The sequence below is a fragment of the Callorhinus ursinus genome, unplaced genomic scaffold (assembly GCF_003265705.2).
Source record: "Callorhinus ursinus isolate GAN/ISIS: 27379988/994484 unplaced genomic scaffold, GSC_fseal_2.0 scaffold69, whole genome shotgun sequence".
Lineage (NCBI taxonomy): Eukaryota > Metazoa > Chordata > Mammalia > Carnivora > Otariidae > Callorhinus > Callorhinus ursinus.
The window spans coordinates 6,605,416-6,612,272 of record NW_027397131.1 but is presented as its reverse complement, the minus strand read 5'-3'; the positions used below and the strand labels follow the sequence as shown (position 1 = coordinate 6,612,272).

Genomic DNA, 6,857 nt, shown 5'->3' with positions numbered 1-6,857 from the left:
TGTGTCTCTGTCCCTGTCCGCATGCAGGTCAGGGTCTGCATGTGTCTGTCCTGGGCGCAGAGAGGGTGTGTGTGTTGGATGCTGTATCTCTCTCTGTGTCTCCCTCTTATCTCTCTCTTCCTCTCTGTCTACAACTCCCACCGTCTGTGTCTCTGTCGTTCCCCCTGTGTCTGTGCGTTCGTCTATGCCAGCCGGCCTCTCCTCTCAGTGGGGTCCTGGTGTCGGTGGATGGGCAGGGGAAGGGTGGCGGAGGAAGGGCGACGGGGTTGGGCTGAGGAGGGCCCCTGGGGCGCCGGTGGCTCCGGGTTGGCTTTGAGCAAGGCGGGGTGGAGAGGCGCAAAGGCCTGGTGGCGGGACTCGCTTGCCTTACGGCGGCGGGTGGGGCACGGGGGGCGCAGAGAACACCGCGCGGGTCACGTCCCCCGAGCCCGGACGCTCGCCTTTGCCTTGTCATTTGCCAGGAGTCGGTGGCTCCCAGCTCCGAGGACTGGAGAGTCCCTGGCCAGGACTTCCAGGACTGAGGGGTGCCGGAGGCGCCACGTCCCCTGGGCGGTCTGGAAGTCGGGCAGGTGCAAGGCACAGGGCAGGCGGGGGCGGTTGAGGGGTGAGGAGCGAATTGGCTGATGGCCGGAGGCGCAGAGCAGGGTCTTAAGGGCCCCCAGCGGGGACAGCACACGTCTATGGCCATCCCACGCTGAACGCTCTCGGTCTCTTCTGATTTCGGAAGCTAAGCAGGGTCGGGCCTGGTTAGTACTTGGATGGGAGACTCCGGGTAATACCGGGTGCTGTAGGCTTTTTTCTTGGCTTTTCTCTTTTCTTTTCTTTGCCCTTCGGCCTCCCTCTCCCTTTGCGGCCACAGCCCATCCCCCCTTGACCAGCAGCCTTCCTTCAAACACCCCCCTGACCCACCCCCGGCCCCTCGCTACCCGCGCATCGCACCGCGGGTCCCAGGCCCGCTGCGGGAGCCCGCTGTAGGGGCAGACGGCCGCAATCCAGCCCTTCCACCTCCAAGACAAGACGCCCAGGCACACCCGATCCAGAGGGGCGGACTGGGGACGGTGGCGGCGGGCTCGGTGGGCGGAGGCTGCGGGTTCGGGGAGACTGAAAGAGGGAGGGCGGCGAGGACAGCAGCGGGGTTGGGGCGGGGGGAGCGCGGGCGGGACTGTACCCCGACTCGGTAGGCGTGCCCTTCCCTTGTTCTGCGCCTCGGGCCCTCAACCCCGGAGCCCTTACCCATTCCCTTGGGCACGCCCCCCCCCCCCCCGACTGCCCAAGGACACCGGACAACCGGCCCCACCTTATGCCTGGGACCGCCACCACCTTCTCCCCACCAGGCCTGGGCTGCGCTCCCACCCAGGAGGGCAACCCTTCCTTCCCGCCGAACACCGTACCTTTACTTCCCGGCCCGGGGTCTCCGCTCCGTGTGCGCAAGACACAAGGTGGCCGACCGCTCGGGGCCTCAGCTGTTGGCCCGCCGCACCACCCGCTGGCACCCGAGTTCGCACTCAGTCTCCCAGCCACAGCGAAGCGAACAGCGAGGCTCGCTCGCTCAGCGACACCAGGCGAGGGGGGCGCCTGGCACCACGCCCAAAAGTGGACCCCCAGATAAAGGACGAGAGCAGAGGAAGAATCGCCCACACGCCCCCAGGCCCACAGTGGGTCCTGGTCAGGAATGGGAGCAGAGCGGGTTTCCTGACTCCTTGGCTGCATGTCCTCGGGTTCCGAGGGCTCCTGGGCGCCCAAACCACGCCCAAGGACGACCACCCTCCCCGGGGCTAGCTTCCTCTCCAACACAGCCTCCTCTGGGTGTGTGTGTGGTGTATGTCTGTTTATATCGTGTGCACCTGTGTCACTGTCCCTGTCCGCATGCACTTCAGTGTCTGCGTGTCTGTTAGGCGCATCTCTCTCCCTCTGTGTCTCTGTCGTTCCCCGTGTGTGTGTGCGTCTGTCTATGCCAGCTGGCCTCTCGTGTCTCTCAGTCGGGTTGGTGTCGGTGGGTGGGCAGGGGAAGGGTGGCGGAGGAAGGGCGACGGGGTTGGGCTGATGAGGAAGGTCCCTGGGGGCGCCGGTGGCTGCCGGTTAGCTTTGAGCAAGGCGGGGTGGAGAGGCGCAAAGGCCTGGTGCCGGGCCTCGGTTGCGGTAGGGCGGCGGGTGTGGCTCAGGGGGGCGCGGAGAACAACGCGCGGGCCACGCCCCCCGAGCCCCGAAGCTCCCCTTTGCCTTGGCCTGAGCCACGCGGCGGCGGCTGCCCAGGCTGGAGAGGCGAGCGCCCGGACTTCAGCGACTGCGGGGTGCCGGAGGCGCCACGTCCCCTGGGCGGGCTGGCAGGCGGGCAGGTGCAAGGCACAGGGCAGGCAGGGGTGGTTGAGGGGTGAGGAGCTGCACGGCTGGGGCCGGGAGGCGCAGAGCAAGCTCTTAGGGCGCCCAGCGGCAGCGGAACGCGTCTACTAAGGCCATCCAACCCTGAACGCGCCCGATCTCGTCTGATCTCGGGAACTAAGCGGGGTTGGGCCTGGTTAGTACTTGGATGGGAGACCGCCTGGGAATACCGGGTGCTGTAGGTTTTTCTCTTTTCCTTTCCTTTTCTTTCCCCTTCGGGCTCCCTCTCCCTTTGCTGCCAGAGCCCAACCCCCTTGCCCAGCAGGCTTCCTCCAAACACCCCCATGCCCCCTGGCCCCTTGCCACTCGCGCACCGCCCGGCGGGTCCCAGTCCCGCGGCGGGAGCCCGCTCCAGGGGCAAGCGGCTGCAATCCAGCCCTTCCACCTCCAAGCCACCACGCCCAGGCACACCCGATCCCCCCGGGCTGGGCGGCGGTGGGGGCGAGCTGGGTGGGCAGAGGAGGCAGGATCGGAGGGAGGGAAAGGGCGAGGGCGGCGAGGACCACTGCCCGGTTGGGGCGGGGGGAGCGCGGGCGGGACGGCACCCCGTCTCGGCAGGCGTGCCCTTCCCTTGTTCGGCGCCTCGGGCCCTCATCCCCGGAGCCCTTAGCCTTTCTTTTGGGCCCCTCCGACTGCCCATGCTCACCGGACAATCGGCCCCACCTTATGCCTGGGACCGCCGCCTCCTTCTCCCCACCAGGCCTGGGCTGCGCTCCATTCCGGGCGGGCAATCCTTCCTTCCCGCCGAACACCGTACCTTTACCTCCCGGCCCGGGGTCTCCGCTCCGTGTGCGCGGGACACAAGGTGGCCGACCGCTCGGGGCCTCAGCTGTTGGCCCGCCGCACCACCCGTTGGCACCCGAGTCCGCGTTCAGTCTCCCCGCAACAGCGAAGCGAACAGCGAGGCTCGCTCGCTCAGCGACACCGGGCGAGGGGGGCGCCCGGCACCACGCCCAAAAGTGGACCCCCAAATAAAGGACGAGAGCAGAAGAAGAAGCGTCCGCACGCCCCCCAGGCCCACAGTGGGTCCTGGGCAGGAATGGGAGCAGAGCGGGTTTGCTGACTCCTTGGCTGCACGTCCTCGAGCTCCCAGGGTCTCCTGGGCGCCCAAACCCCGCCCAACAACGACCTCCCTCCCGAGGGCTAGCTTCCTCGCCAACACAGTCCCCTCTGGGTGTGTGTGGTGTATGTCTGTTTACGTCGTGTGCACCTGTGTCTCTGTCCCTGTCCGCATGCACGTCAGGGTCTGCGTGTGTCTGTCCTGGGCGCAGAGCTGGTGTGTGTGTGTGTTGGTTGCTCTGTCTCTCTCTCTGTGTCTCCCTCTTAATTCTCTCTTCCTTTCTGTCTACATCTCCCGCCGTCTGTGTCTCTGTCGTCGCCCGTGTGTCTGTGCGTCTGTCCATGCCAGCCGGCCTCTCGTGTCTCTCAGCCGGGTCCTGGTGTCGGTGGGTGGGCAGGGGAAGGGTGGCGGAGGAAGGGCGACAGGGTTGGGCTGATGAGGAGAGTCCCTGGGTGCGCCGGTGGCTCCGGGGTGGCTTTGAGCAAGGCGGGGTGGAGAGGCGCAAAGGCCTAGTGGCGGGACTCGCTTGCCTTAGGGCGGCGGGTGGGGAGCGGGGGGCGCGGAGAACACCAAGCAGGCCACGCCCCCCGAGCCCCGACGTTCCCCTTTGCCTTGTCGGTTGCCAGGCTTCGGCGGCTCCCGGCTCCCGGGACTGGAGAGTCCCTGGCCAGGAGAGCGCCCGGACTTCCGCGACTGCGGGGTGCCGGAGGCGCCATGTCCCCTGGGCGGGCTGGGAGACGGGCAGGTCCAAGGCACACGGAGGCGGGGGCGAGTGGTTAGTGAGGACCCCCGGCTGGGGCTGGGAGGTACAGAATAGGATCTTAGCGTGCCCGGTGGCAACCGCCCAGGTCTATGGCCATCCCATCCTGAACTTTCCCCATATAGTCTGTTTTCCTAAGCTACGGAGGGTCCAGAAGCTAAGCAGTGTCCAGCATTTTGGCCAGATATCTCACAAGTTTTGGCCCTCGATCTTGCTGGCTGGGCCAGAGATCACATGAGATTTTCTTTTTTTAATGTCATGTTAGTCACTATACAGTAGTACATCATTAGTTTTTCATGTAGTGTTCCATGATTCATTTTTGGGTGTAACAGCCAGGGCTTCATGCAATACATGCCCTCCTTAATACCCATTACTGGGTTAACCCATCCCCCACCTCACTCCCCTCTGAAACCCTCAGTCTGTTTCCCGGACTCCATAGTCTCTCATGGTTCGTCTACCCTCTGATTTCCCCTCTTCTTTTTTCCCTTCCTTCTCCTAATATCCTCCATGCTTTCCTTATTTTCCACAAATAAGTGAAATCATATGACAATTCTCTTTCTCTGCTTCACTTATTTCACTTAGCATAATCTCCAGTCCCATCCATGTCGATACAAAAGTTGGTTATTCATCCTTTCTGACAGCTGAGTAATATTCCCTGTATATAAGGACCACATCTTCTTTATCCAATTGTCTGCTGAAGGGCATCTTGTCTCTTTCCACAGTTTGGCACAGTTTGTGCACATTGCTGCTATGAACATTAGGGTGCACATGGCCCTTCTTTTCACTACATATGTGTTTTTGGGGTAAATACCCAGTAGGGCAATTGCTGGGCCATAGGGTAGCTCTATTTTTAACCTTTTGAGGAACCTCCATACTGTTTTCCAAAGTGGCTGTACCAATCTGCATTCCCACCAATAGTGTAAGAGGGTCCCCCTTTCTCTACATCCTCGCCAACATTTGTTGTTTCCTGCCTTGTTAATTTTTGCCATTCTAACTAATGTAAGGTGGTATCTCAGTGTGGTTTGGATTTGTATTTCCCTAATGGCTAACGATGATGAACATTTTTTCATGTCTGTTACCATTTGTATGTCTTCTTTGGAGAAGTGTCAGTTCATATCTTCTGCCCATTTTTTGACTTATTTTTTTTTTGGGGGGTGTTGAGTTTGAAAAGTTCTTTATAGATCTTGGATACCAGCCCTTTTTCTGTAGTGTCCTTTGCAAATATCTTCTCCCATTCTGTGGGTTGCCTCTTTGTTTTGTTGACTGTTTCCTTTGCTGTGCAGAACATTTTTATCTTGATGAAGTCCCCAAATTTCATGTTTGCTTTTGTTTCCCTTGCCTTTGGAAATGTATCTTGAAAGAAGTTGCTGTTGCCGATGTCAAAGTGGTTATTGTATATGTTCTCCTCTAGGATTTTGATGGATTCCTGTCTCACATTGAGGTCTTTCATCCATTTAGAGTTTATCTTTGTGTATGGTGTAAGAGAATGGTGGAGTTTCATTTTTCTCTATATAGCTATCCAAATTTCCCAGCACCATTTACTGAATAGACTGTCTTCCAGTGGATATTTTTTCCTGCTTTGTCAAAGATTAGTTGACCATAGTGTTGAGGGTCCATATCTCGGCTCTCTGTTCTGTTCCATTGATCTATGTGTCTGTTTTTGTGCCAGAACCATGCTTTCTTGGTGATCACAGTTTTATAATATAGCTTGAAATTAGGCAATGTAATGCTCCCAGGTTTGTTTGTCTTTTTCAACATTTCCTTGGCAATTTGGGGTGTTTTCTGGTTCCATACAAATTTTAGGATTGTTTGTTCCAGCTCCTTGAAAAATGTCATTGATATTTGATTGGGATGTCATTGAAAGTATAGATTGCTCTGGGCAGCACAGACATTTTAGCAATGTTTATTCTTCCAATCCATGAGCATGGAATGTTTCTCCATCTTTTTGTGTCTTCTTCAATTTCTTTCATAAGTGTTCTGTAGTTTCCAGAGTTAGATTCTTTACCTCTTTGGTTAGGTTTATTCTGAGGTATATTATCGTTTTGGGTGCTATTGTAAATGGAATCGATTCCTTAACTTCTCTATCTACAGTTACATTGTTACTATATAGAAAAGCAACTGATTTCTGTGCATTGATTTTGTATCCTGCCACATTACTGAATTGCTGTATGAGTTCTAGTAATTTGGGGGTGGAATCCTTTGGGTTTTCCACATTAAGTATTATGTCATCTGCGAAGAGAGAGAGTTTGACTACTTCTTTGCCAGTTTGAATACCTTTTATTTTTTTGTTGTCTGCTGATGCTAGGACTTCTCGTACTATGTTGAACAATAGTGGTGAGAGTGGGCATCCTTGTCATGTTCCTGATCTTAAGGGAAAGGCTCTCAGCTTTTTCCCATTGAGAATGATGTTCGCTCTGGGCTTTCATTCATAGATGGTTTTTATTCAATTTAGTAATGTTCCCTCTATCCCTACACTCTAAAGAGTTTTAATCAGGAAAGGATGCTGTATTTTGTCAAATGCTTTTTCTGCATCAATTGAGAGGATGATATGGTTCTTGTCTCTTCTCTTATTAATGTGTTCTATCACATTGATTGAATTGAAAATGTTGAACCTCCCTTCCATCCCAGGAATAAATCCCACCTGGCTGTGATGGATAA

General features: G+C 56.9%; 2 pseudogenes; both read left to right on the top strand.

Annotated features, from left to right (window-relative positions):
- Positions 1-676: 676 nt before the first annotated feature.
- Positions 677-794, top strand: LOC112807505 (5S ribosomal RNA; annotated as a pseudogene).
- A 1,651-nt stretch (positions 795-2,445) lies between these two features.
- Positions 2,446-2,564, top strand: LOC112807493 (5S ribosomal RNA; annotated as a pseudogene).
- The last annotated feature ends 4,293 nt before the right edge of the window (positions 2,565-6,857 follow it).